The sequence below is a fragment of the Dipodomys merriami genome, unplaced genomic scaffold (genome assembly GCF_024711535.1).
Source record: "Dipodomys merriami isolate MVZ:Mamm:240054 unplaced genomic scaffold, mDipMer1.0.p SCAF_7, whole genome shotgun sequence".
Lineage (NCBI taxonomy): Eukaryota > Metazoa > Chordata > Mammalia > Rodentia > Heteromyidae > Dipodomys > Dipodomys merriami.
Genome location: NW_027206290.1, coordinates 65,862,427 through 65,875,397, shown reverse-complemented (window position 1 = coordinate 65,875,397; position 12,971 = coordinate 65,862,427). Strand labels below are relative to the sequence as shown.

Below are 12,971 nucleotides of genomic sequence, written 5' to 3'. Positions count from 1 at the left end.
GGGGTGGTGACTGGGAGTTGAACTCTGGGACTGGGCATGGTCCCTGATCTTTTGTGCTCAAGATTAGTGCTCTACTACTTGAGCCACAGCTCTACTTTGGCTTTCTGGTGTTTAATTGGAGATAAGAGACTCACAGACTTCCCTTCCCGAGGCTGGATTGGAACCACGATCCTGAGATCTCAGCCTCCTGGGTAGCTAGGATTATTACAGGCTTGAACCAGGGCTCCTGGCCAGAGGAACATTCTTTAAACTATTTTATAGAGCATAAAGCAAAAGCATGATAGACAGAACAGAAAAAGGGATTACAGAACAGGACTTGTCTGCAGAAGAACCCATCAGCCAAAAGACTTGTGGAACATAAGCCCTAGCCCAGAAGAATAAGCTCTTATCTAGCCTCTCTGTAGTGCTAGACCCAGGGCCTCTTAATTGCTAGGCAGGAAGCTCTACCACTGGAGCTACTCACTCTACTTGCCCATTTTGTGCTGGATATTTTTTGGGGTAGGGTCTCATTTTATGTTCAAGCCAGCCCGGTCTGCGATCCACCTCTCTGCACTTCCTGGCATTACTACAATGACAGGCACATACTCCCGGCATCAGTTGAGAAGGAGTCTCCAGGTCGGTTTTTTTTTTTCTCCCTCGCCCAGGCTTGCCTTGTACAGCAATTTCTGAATCTCTACCTGCCAAGCAGCTAGGATTATAGGGGTGAGCCAATGTTCCCAGCTTCTTTTTTCCCCCAGGCATTAGCTGAGCCATAAGAAGTGACAGCCATGCTGTAGAGATGACTCACTTCAGGAGACGTTCAGCCAACCTACAATACCAGTGGGGGAGCTTGTGGGCTTTAATATACAAAGTCATCAACAACCTTCATTTCTTTCTGATCTATACTGTAAGACCAGATGCTCTTCTTCTGCCTACTCTGCCTACTAATTTGCAGCAGAAATTAAAAACTGTATCAAGACCCCCTTAAAGCCTGGTGATCTGCCCTGCTCCACCACAGCATCAGATGCCACCCACACGGATCTCAGGTTTGAGCTCAAGAGGCTACCTCCTCCAGGAAGCATTCTTGGGTTGTCTGACCCTCTTCCACATTTCTACAGCACACGGCTCTCTTGGTCCAGGCTTCCCAGACAACAGAGGGACGCTTTCTCCTCCTCCAGGTCTCTAAATGCCCTTTTACTGTGAAGGTGACCTTGGAGGTTCAGGTAACTTCCAGGACATGGCTCTCCCCACTGGTTCCAGGCTCTCAGATCCATCCTCCCTATCTGGCACAACCTATAACTCAAGTCATCTCCCAAAACAGCCCCAAGTATACTCTGGGTCACCTTCAGCTCCTGTGCCTCTGTTGGGAGCCACATGCACTGGGAGAAACATTTCAAGTAAGTACCCATAACCCAGCCTTGAGCTCATGGACTTCCTAACTCTGCCTCTGAATTACTCTTCGGACCAATGCTCAAGTCATTTCCTGGTGTCTTAAGTGCCAAAGCCAGATTGCTTTCTTTCTCTTGTTTGTTCCCAAAGATCCATTCCATTTTGCTGAACCTGGACATTCTTGCAACCACCTGCTTCCCTCTCTTTCCCAATGTTCTTTGTCTGCAGGACCTTTCCTGGAATTAGTTACTCCCCTCCTCCCGGCAGCCTCTCCCAAAATGAGGAAAGAGAAATGCTCAAGTTTCATACACCTCCAATGATATCTCGTAACTAAATGATGGGTTTGCCTAAAGCACTTTTCCATTACCAGGGCTGGATGCTATAATCCTTGCCCAAAAGATCATGAAAGTACACAGTAATCTAGGTAGCAAACGTTTTTGTTGTTGCTGCTGCTGTTTAAGAGTCAAGGGGCTTGAACTCTAGCCCTGGGCGCTGTCCCTTAGCTCTTTAGCTCAAGGCCAGTACTCTAACTTGAACCACAGAACCACTTCTGGTTTTCTGGTGATTAATTGAAGATAAGAGTCCACAGACTTTGCTGCCTGGGTTGGCTTTGAACCGAGATCCTCAGGTCTCAGCCTCTTGAGTAGGTGAGACACCAGTGTTTGGCTGGTAGCAAGGGTTTTGCGAATCTTTTTCTTTTTTCTGATCTACTATAAACAGGAGCCTTTTTGTTTGTGTACCTGAACTGGGGGCTTGAACTCAGGGCCAGGGTGCTGTCCCTGAGCTTTTTGCTCCAGTCCAACACTCAATCACTTGAAACCCAACTCACTTCCAGCTTTTTTTAATAGTTAATTGGAGACAAGTGTTTCACAAACCTTCTTGCCCCTGCTTACATCAAACAACAATTCTTTTTTGGGGGGGTCAGTTGTGGGTCTTGAACTCTGGGCCTGGGCGCTGTCCCTCAGCTCTTTAGCTCAAGGCTAGCGCTCTACCACTTGAGCCACAGTGCCAATTCTGGTTTTCTGAGTGGTTTATTGGGGATGAGAGTCTCATGGACTTTCTTGCCCGGCCTGGCTTTGAACCACGACCCTCATATTTCAGCCTCCTGAGTAGCTAGGATGGATTACAGGCATGGTGCCACTGGCACCCAGCTCAAACCACAGTTCTTAAAGCTCGATTTCTTGAGTAGTTAGAATTACAGGCATGAGACACCACCAGCACCTGGCCTAAACAGGAACCTTTTAAATACTCCATGTTTGTATATATGTACACTTTTTCTTTTCCTTTTTTTTTTTTTCTGTTGGTCATGGGGCTTGAACTTGGGGCTTGGGTGCTGTCCCTGAGCTCTTCAGCTCCAGGCAAGCACCCTACCACTTGAGCCACAGCACCACTTCTGGTTTTCTGGTGGTTAGTTGGGGATAAGAGTCAAGCTGGCTTTGAACAGAGATCCTCAGATCTCAGCCTCCTGAGTAGCTAGGATTACAGGCTTGAGCCACCACACTCAACTTCTTTTCCTGTATTCCCCCCCCCCCCCCCGAAGGGGACATCCATTAATAATAATAATACAGTAAAAATGTATCCACTGCTGGATTTGGTGGTAGTCACCCACAATCCTACCAGCAGAGTAGCTAAGGCAGAAAGATCGGGAGTTCAAGGCCGGCCTAGGCTACACAGCAAGTCCCTATCTAAAAACAAAATAAAAGAAAAAACAACACCAGCCAGGGCAACAGTGGCTCAAGCCTTAATACTAACTATTCAGGGGGCTCAGATTTGAGAATCACAGTCCAAAGCCAGCCCAAGCAGAAAATTGAAGTTAAAAACAAAAAAAAGACAAAAGTGGAGGTATAGCTCGTGTTAAAAGTGTCAGCTTTAATTAAAAAATAATAATAATAAATCTAGGGGCTGGGAATGTGGCTTAGTGGTAGAGTACTTGCCTAACATGCATGAAGCCCTGGGTTTGACTCCTCAGTACCACATAAACAGAAATAGCCAAAAGTACAGCTGGGTGATGGTAGCTCACATCTGTAATCGTAGCTACTCAGGAGGCTGAGATCTGTGGATCATGGTTCAAAGCCAGGTAGGGCAGGAAAGTCTATGAGATTCTTATCTCCAATAAACCGCCAGAAAACCAGAAGTGGCGCTGTGGCTCAAGTGGTAGAGTGCTAACCTTGAGCTGAAAAGCTGAGGAGCAACCCCCAGGCCCTGAGTTCAAGCCCTGGGCTAGGCAAAAATAAATAAATAAAAAATCTCCCCAATAAATTTAGGAAAACAAAAACCTAAAGGACAGTACCCAGGCCTTGAGTTCAAGCTCTAGTACTGGCCCTAAAGAAATAAATAATACCAGGCAAAATCAAACTTTTCACTAACAATAGAGACTATTGTCGCTTAGAATTGTGCGCCAAAATGCCTAGCTTTTCTCTAGCATATGAACTTATTCTCATAATCCAGAACCTTCACGGATGAAACAAAGTCTATGTACACAGCTAGAAGACAATACCCACGAAGTTTGTTTAATCAATATGCATTCCTCTTGGTTTTCACTGACTGCCTGAAATTCTAAATGAAGGGAAAGATGAAAAGAACACACAGAGCCTTCCTTGGCATTCCCAGACTAGACCTGCCCAGGAATATAAAGCAAGTTATATATCTGGAAAACATGGACTCTGGCTCTTTAATTGCTGCAGATAAGGATTTTTATTGCTATTCCTTCACACATACTTAATGAAGGACACTGTCTTCTCAGAGTTGCATAAATGTGACTATTCTGTTATTAATATTTAAGTATTGTCGGGCAGCACTGAGAAAGACTAGAGAATTTTTTACTAAGTCAGCTGGTGAACTTGAACTGCAGGCTCCTACACAGGCATGCCCATGTGCACATGCACACACACACACACATTCACAGAGACACAAACAGCTGGACATGCAGCAAACCAGACACATGGCCACAAATAGCTTCATCCAAGTGTACACATGGTCACAAATAAATGCACACACAAAAACAGACAGACATGTCCAGACACATGCCAGGAATTAATCCTCAGCCTCAGAACCCACCCCTGCAAAGCAAAGCTTTGGTACCCAGAATGGTCTTACCTTTAGACTAAAACCTCACCTGTTCCACACAAGTGTCTTTGCAAGCGTCTTTGAATCAGAGCTCCACCCGCTGCATCTGTGCAAGGCCAAGGTCCTTCCTCTGTGCCAGCCGTGACCCTCCGGGTGAGCACCGTGAGACACTTTCAGGTGCAGAGGCAATTTCAGCTTTTATAACCCTCACAGGCTGGCCAAAATTGTATAACTGCACCGCCTCGTCAGAAATGCTATTTACATTACACAACAGCCGCCGCCTGGTTACAAACGGTTACTGCAGGCCTCTAGTCTGGTCTCCAGCTCATCTATAGCTGCTTTCTATATTCTACTGTGGAGGGCCAGATGGGATTATGTTCCTCAAGCCCGAACAAAGAAGAAATTAAAACCTATCCTCATAAACCCTACCGTTTAGATGAGTAAGCCCACTCAGGCTGCTGTCATCTCAGTACAAAAGAACTTTACTCCCTGGCAGTCTCTCCTTTCCCAATCAGAAGCCCAAGGACAACTGTTTTCACAGCGTATCACCAATCCCAGGGTAGGAACCCTTCATTATGACACAGACAAAGTGAACAGATAACCAGTGCTGGTGGGCTGGTAGTGGAGCCCATGCCTTTGCAGTGTTGGCATGCAGTCCCTCTGAACAGTGGAAGCGGCCACAAAGACACAAAAAAGCCAAGACAATACCTAACACCAGGAACACCAGGAACCTGTGACCAGACTGTCCTTGCAAGTCCTGACCCAGGCCAGGGCCCACCAGCCACAGGGGCAAGGACCTGCCGTTCCTCCTCTACACCTGACTGTGTTTCCCCATCCAAACAAGGACCATGAGGCTCGGGTGACAAGGGGCAGCCAGGAGGGGGTCTATCTACCCTGTGATACAAAGGTAGAAGAAGAACCAAGATCCCTCCAGGGAAAAGCAGCTAGAAGTGCTACTCATTCATGAAAATCTTGAGGAAGTAAGTTAGCAAAGAGAGGAGAGAGATTAAAAAAAAAAACAAACATGTGACTGAAGAAGATGCCATCTAAAAACTGGGGAGACCTTTTAGGGCCAAATGCAGAGCCACTCACCACAAAACACAGGACCCCACATAACAACCCAATCAGATGGGACAACATGCCCAAGGAGTCAAGGACTGTTGTCTGGATAGTCCATGATGACTCCAGCCTCAGAGAACAAACAAGTACTGCAGGAGCCAAGAGAACCACCAACAATGAAACAGGTGCCAAGGGAGGGAGGGAGGGAGGGAGGGAGGGAAGGAGGGAGGGAAGGAGGGAGGGAGGGAGGGAGGGAGGGAGACGAAAAGAAAGGAAAGGAAAGGAAAGGAAAGGAAAGGAAAGGAAAGGAAAGGAAAGGAAAGGAAAGGAAAGGAAAGGAAAGGAAAGGAAAGGAAAGGAAAGGAAAGGAAAGGAAAGGAAAGGAAAGGAAAGGAAAGGAAAGGTGGGCGGGCATGAGAGGGAGAAAGAGACAGAGACAGAGGCAGAGACAGAGAAAGACAAAGAGGAAGGAAGAGGTAGAGAGAGAAAAGAAAGCCAGCCAGTCTAGAAACATGTACTTCAAGGCTAAAAAATAGCCAAGCATGGTGGTTCAAATACCAGCTACTTGGGAGGCAGAGGCAGGGATGGCAGCTTGAACAATGGTATGAAGAACCTATCTCAACTACAAAATAAAAAACAAATAAAGATGGGAAATAACTAGCTCAAGTAATAGTTGCATAAAATCCTGGATTCAATCCCCAGTATGCAGGCACACAAAATTCCCTGTATACTTCATTTCCCCACTAACTCATATGGTTCTTGTGTGCACATGTGTGTGTGTGTGCGTGTGTGTGTGTGTGTGTGAGTGTGTGTGTGTGTGTGTGTGTGTGTGTGTGTGTGTGTGTGTGTGTGTGTGTGTGTGTGTGTGTGTGTGTGTGTGTGTGTGTACACACATGTACTCCTTGGGACTTGAACTCCGGCTGGCATCCTATGGTTCTCTGGTGGTTAACTGAGATAAATAGACTCACAGACTTTCCTGTCCAGGCTGGCTTTGTAACAACATCATCAGATCTTAACCTCCTGAATAACTAAGATTACAGACATGAGCCACTGGTGACTGGCTGTGGATGCCACTTTTGTGTTTATTTGTATGTTCTAATTCCAAGTTTGTCTTCTCTCCTTGTATAAGGAAGCAAAATGAATATGCAGTGCCATTCTTTTCTTTTGTGGTGGTGGTGGTATTAGTGATTGAACCCAATTGAGCAATGTGCCTTGTCCTTTTCTTGTTTGTTTGCTTTGGGATAGCCTGGAACTCTCATTCTTCCTGCCTCTGCTTCCTGAGTAGCTAGAACTGCAGTCATATGATACCATGCCTGGCAAGAGCACCTCAATTCTTAGCACCTATGTATGGTTGATAAATTTAAGACAGAAAATAAGGGAATAAAAATACAAGAAAAAAAAAGAACCTAATTCTACAAGAATAATTATGCATTTGAAAATATCTAATTTTATTAATGAAATCTCAGATTTATGGCTCAAGCCTATAATCCTAGCTACTTGGGAAGCAGAGATGGGGGAATCACAATTCCAGGTAATCCCAGGCAAAAAGATGTTTGAGAGACTCTATCTCAATGACTGGGCGGGTGAGTATGCCTGCCATCCCAACAACATAGAGAAACACAACTAGAAAAATTGCAGCTCAAGCCAGCCCAAATGTAAAATGACCCATAAACAAAGGACTGAAGGGGCTGGGAATGTGGCTTAGTGGTAGAGTGCTTGCCTAGCATGCATGAAGCCCTGGGTTCAATCCCTCAGTATCACATGAACAGAAAAGGCTGAATGTAGTACTGTGGTTCAAGTGGTAGAATGCTGGTCTGGAGCAAAAAAAAGCTCAGAGGCAGTGCCCAGGCCCTGTGTTCAAGCCCCAGGACTAGCAAAAAAAAAAAAAAAAAAAAAGGGGGGGGGGCGGGGAGACTGGAGATATGGCTGACGTAGTAGAGTGCCGCCTACCTATCTAGCTCAAGACCCTGACTTCAGCATAAAAATATTTTTTAGGTCAGGCACTGATGGCTCAGAATAATCCTATCTACTCAAGAGGCTGAGATCTATAGATCATGGCTCAAAAATCAGCCTCAGCAGAAAAGCATATGAAACTCTTACCTTCAATTAACCAGCAACAAGACAGAAGCAGAGGCACTAGCCCTGAGAGAAAAAGCTAAACAAAACGACAAAGCCCTGAGTTCAAACCCCAATACTGGCACAAAAAAGTTTTTTTTTGAATTTACCAAAAACTTTTCCATATTTTCTGATTATCTGTTTGATCTTTCTGATGAAACATCATACATACACATTGACATTTCAGCACCCCTACTATTATCGAAGAGACAAAAACTAATTCTGTGATAAAAATGACCTGGGAGAGAGGAAAATCTTTAAAAAAAAAAAACTAACGAAAAACAAAGCAGATGAATTAACTTATAGTGCCCTCTAGTGTTGCATTTAATTGGTACTAAGTAAAAAAGCTGTTTGCCTTGAGCAGAAAAAGCTCAGGGGCAGCACCCAGAGAACAGAGTTCAAACCCCACAACTGACAAGTCGTTTTTTGTTGTTGTTGTTGTTATTTTTTTGTCAGTCATGGGGCCTGAATTCTGGGCCTGGCTCAACTCAAGGCTAGCGCTCTACCACAGTGCCACTTCCGGCTTTTTTCTTTTTGCTTATGTGGTGCTGAGGAATTGAACCCAGGGCCTCATGCATGCAAGGCAAGCGCTCTACTACTGAGCCACCTTCCCAGCCAAATAGTTATTCTTGTTTACAGAAAACTTATTTTGAAAACAGGAAACAAGTGAGCCCATCTCTTTCATTTAATTATTCATTCATCTAATAGGACTCTTGGTTTTGAATCTGGATATGTGACCCACAACTAAGGCATCATTTACTGCCTTTGCAACTACCTGGGGCAGTTCTGGCTACTAGACACAGTGGAAGAAGCATGACTCTCCTTCCTGTGTTTCTCCTGCCACCAGTTACATCCAGCACCATGTCACAAGTCAGTACTCTGCCTGGCACTAGTGGTTTCCAATTGTAATCCTAACTGAGATCTGGAGGATCACAGTCTAAAATCCATCTTCATTTTCAGCACAGCTAGAAAAGTTAATAAGATTCCACCTCTAAAATAATCAGCAAAAACGGAAAGTTGTAGGCTTGGCTCAAGAGGTAGAGGGCCAGCCTAGCAAGCCAGCTGCACAATTGTGAGGTCCTAAGTTCAAACCCCAGTACCTCTAGTGGGAGGAATTAATTTTTAAAAATTAAGAAAAAAGCTGGGCACCCATGATTCATGCCTGTAATCCTAGCTACTCAGGAGGCTGAGATCTGAGGATCACAGTTCAAAGTCAGCCTGGGCAGAAAAGTCAAACTGCTCAAAAAAGCTGGAAGTGGCACTGTGGCTCAAGTGGTACACTGCTAGCCTTGAGCACAAAGAGACTAAGGGACAATGCCAGGCCCTGTGTTCAATCCCTAGGATCAGGGAGGAAAATTTTAAGAAAAAAGCCCCCCAACTGTGTGATTAAGAAGCTCCTCTTTCACATAAAGGCACCTCTGAGAAGAAATCCAGGCTACTTTGTATAGATGCATGAGGCCCTGGGTTCAATCCCCAGCACTTAAATTTTCTTTGACCTTTAACAGGACCTTTAACATGCTAGAGAAGCACACTACTACTAAGCTATATACATCCAGCATAATAAACATTTATATTTATGTAAATTATAAAATAATCTGACAATCAAAGGGGAAAAAATTTCATGTGGAGAGAGCAATCTGAGCAGAGCCCTGGCAAGATAGCCTATTTAGCATAAGCCACCGTTTATGTTCAAAAGTGAATAGATCAGCACATATTTCAAAACTGGGGGCGTGCTGGGGGGAAAGGGTCAAAGTTATTTTCCTTCAGAGGGACCAAGTGAAGGTTCATGATAAAGGGTAAGCGTCTGGTACCGATGAATAAATTCATTGTTCACCTTGGCTATCAGATTTATTAAATTGGCTTCTTTGGCAGACGCTTAAAGGCTAGCTATTCATCCATAATCTGAAGGCAAGACTTGGAATGTGTGCTGGCAGGCACCTGGTGATTCCAGCATTGAGGTAAAACCAGAGTTCACTCGACTCTCCAGGTAAGCACTGCGGATGGTCTCCTCTCCGCTCCTACCATCCGTGTGTGCCCTGCCTGGCACCAGGCAGCAGACACAGGGCTAGAGGAATCAGCACTGCACCTGGCTCAGCATCTTCCCTGGAACTCGTGATTAACTAATGGATCCAAAACCACTCACTTTGTAAAATAAGGGTACTGTCCTCCATCTGAAGTTTCATACTTAGGCTTTTAGTAATGGAAAAAGTATCTTCAAATTAAATCTTAGTCAAAGCCTGGAGAAGGAGGTGGGAATCATGCAGATATGAAGTGTACAGTGTCATTAAAATGGAGACTTGTTGGGCGCCAGTGGTTTTACACCTTTAATCCTACTCAGGAGGCTAAGACCTGAGGATAACCATTCAAAGTCAGCCAGAATAAGAAAGCCAGGAGACTCTCATCTCCAATTAATCAGCAAAAAGCCAGAAGTGGAGGTGTGGCCCAAGTGGCAAAATACTAGCCTGAAGTGAAAAGGCCAGTGAATGTTTGCCTGGCGCTGGTGGCTCACGCCTGTAATCCTAGCTACTCAGGAGGCTGAGATCTGAGGATCTCGGTTCAAAGCCAGCCTGGGCAGGAGAGACCGTGAGACTCCTATCTCCAATAAACCAGCAGAAAACCAGAAGTGGCGCTGTAGCTCAAGTGGTAGAGTGCTTGCCTTGAGCTGAAGAGCTGAGGGACAGCGCCCAGGCCCAGAGTTCAAGCCCCACAGCCAACAAAAAAAAAAAAAAAAAAAAAAGAATGTGAGGCCCTGAGTTCAAGCCTCTTTACTGGTAATGAAGAAATAAATAAATGAGGGCTGGGAAGGTAGCTCAGTGGTAGAATGTTTGCCTCGCAGACATGAGGCCCTGGGTTTGATTCCTCAGCACCACATAAGCAGAAAAAGCCGGAAATGGCGCTGTGGCTCAAATGGTAGATCACTAGCCTTGAATTGAGGGACAGCTCCCAGGCCCAGAGTTCAGGCCCCACAACCAATGGAAGGGAGGGAGGGAGGAACGACGGACGGACCAAAAAGGGCAAAACTCAATTACTTTAAATACTTACAATTATTTTCAAGTACAATCTTTCTCAACTTTTTCAAATTAAGCCAAAGAGATAACACAGTAAGAAGAAAAACTGCTCACCAAAACTGCTGACCAAAACACAGAACCTGGTACTCTCGTGTACTCCTTCCTCGCCAGTGTGCAAAACAGTCCAACTAATTTGACTAATCATTCACTCATTTCTTATGAGCTACACATACATTTACTCTCTTGCATAGCAATACTAGTGCTGGGTATGTCCGCCTATCAAAATGAAACTTGTATTCAGACAAAAACCTGTATGTAAATGTTCATACTGGTTTTAGTTAATGACAGCCAAAACCAAGAAACAACATCCACCTGCAACTAGTAGTGAATGGACAGACAATGCATGTCAAATCCACATTCAATGAAGATATCATTCCTCATCTACCAGATGAGGCTGGAATAAGTATTTCATGCCACCAAGTGACAGCATTGTGTAGATAAAGGAATTCCCCGCACATGTTGCCAGAACTGTAAGCTAGTTCACATGCCTAAGAGAATGATTTTGGTAACATATGTAGGTTGAGGTGTTTGCATCACCACCTAGCAAAGCTTCATCTCAGCACACTTGGACTCTAGAGAAGCTCCCCAGGAAAGGACAGTCACTATATCTTGGTGCCACCTTTTTTTTTGGGGGGGGGGGTGGGAGTGGGAGGTGGGGGCGGTGGCAGTCCTGAAGCTTGAACTCAGAGCCTGGGCACGGTCCCGGAGCTTCTTTTGCTCAAGTCTATGATGCTACCACTGGAACCACAGCTCCACTTACAGCTTTATAGTGATTAATTGGAGATAAGGGTCTCGAAGACTTTACTGCCTGGGTTGGCTCTGAACCACAATACCAGGGAGTGTGTGTGTGTGTGGGGGGGGGGGGTTATCAGCCTCCTGAGTAGCTGGGAATGCCATGAGCCACCAGCATACAGTTTATGATGCCACTTTTGGTAACAGTGTGCCAAGGCAGCAGCAGGAAAATCTCCAAGTCATGACATTTAAACAGAGGGATAAGGTGAGTTGTCACAATGAATGAATGTAGCCACGTGTCTAACGTGGCTTGAAAATGTGATCAGTGGTTCATATTCCACAGTTACTAAACACACGGCAAGCCATCACCTTTATGGTTTTAATTGCACAATCGATACTAAGGGTTGGTTGGTAGATATACAAATACCATGTAACAAAAAAAGGTAAAGTAACCTCTGAGAAAAAACGAGGGGGAGGTTAAGACTAGCAGAGACTTCCTAAAAAATACCTGAAATGTTTTATTAAAAAAAAAAAGGCCAGCACCAGTGGCTCACACCTATAATCAGCTACTCAGGAAGCTGAGATCTGAGAACTGCGGTTCAAAGACAGCCCAGGAAGCAAAGCAAAGTCTGTGACACTCTTATCTCCAATTAACCTCCAGAAAACCGAAAGCAGTGCTGCAGCTCAAGTGGTAGAGTGCTTGTCTTGAGCTGAAGAGCTGAGGGATAGAGCCCAGACCCAGAGTTCAAGCCCCATGACTGACCCCCCCCCCAAAAAAAGCCTGAAGCAAAAACATGCTCAGATTTATTAGGCAACTTTTATGTTTTTTGCCATGTTGGAGTTGGAAGCCAGGGCTCGGTTTGAGGCACGCTACCTCAGAGCTACATCTCTAGTCTGCATTTGTCCTTTCTTTTTTTTCTTAATTTTCCTTTGGGCCGGTACTGAGGCTTAAACTCGGGGCCTCATGCTGTTGCTTGGCTTTTTCCTCTCAAGGCAGGCAATTTACCACTTAAGCCACACACCCCACTTTTCCAGGTTTTTGTTGGCTAATTGGAAATAAGATCCTTATGAGCTTTTCTGCCCAGAGTAGCTTCAAATCTCAATCTTCAGATCTCAGCCTCCTGAATAGATAGATACAATTTGCAAGCATGAACTACCAGCACCCAGCTTCTTTTATTTTTTTTCTATTCAATTTTTCTTTCTTTCTTTTTTTTTTTTGTTGTTGGTTGTGGGCCTGGGCGCTGTCCCTCAGCTCTTCAGCTCAAGGCTAGCACTCTACCACTTGAGCCACAGCACCACTTCCGGCTTTTTCTGCTTATGTGGTGCTGAGGAATAGAACCCAGGGCCACATGCATGCAAGGCAAGCACTCTACCACTGAGCCACCTTCCCAGCCCCTTTCTATTCAATTTTCAAATTTAGATTTAAAAACAACCTAAGGGGAAAAAAAAGAAAGTTTAACCAAAGACTGTTGCTAATGGATACACAAAATGATACACAAAAATTTGTAAGAGCAACTGCCTCCAGAGATGAGACTTAGAATCACACAGGGAGACTTAATGTCT

At 44.9% G+C, this 12,971-nt stretch overlaps 1 protein-coding gene across 2 annotated transcripts in view; it reads right to left on the bottom strand.

The window, feature by feature from the left end:
- The window catches only part of Slc23a2 (solute carrier family 23 member 2), a 123,713-nt gene that overhangs the window by 69,436 nt on the left and 41,306 nt on the right, over positions 1-12,971 (bottom strand). Inside the window, exon 1 of one of the 2 annotated variants that reach the window (XM_070006824.1) lies at positions 4,484-4,621. The exons of the other annotated variant lie outside the window; for it this stretch is intronic. The gene's annotated coding sequence lies outside the window, so the exon portion shown is untranslated. Of the gene's footprint in view, positions 1-4,483; positions 4,622-12,971 lie in introns of those variants that run through there. 2 annotated transcript variants of the gene reach the window in all.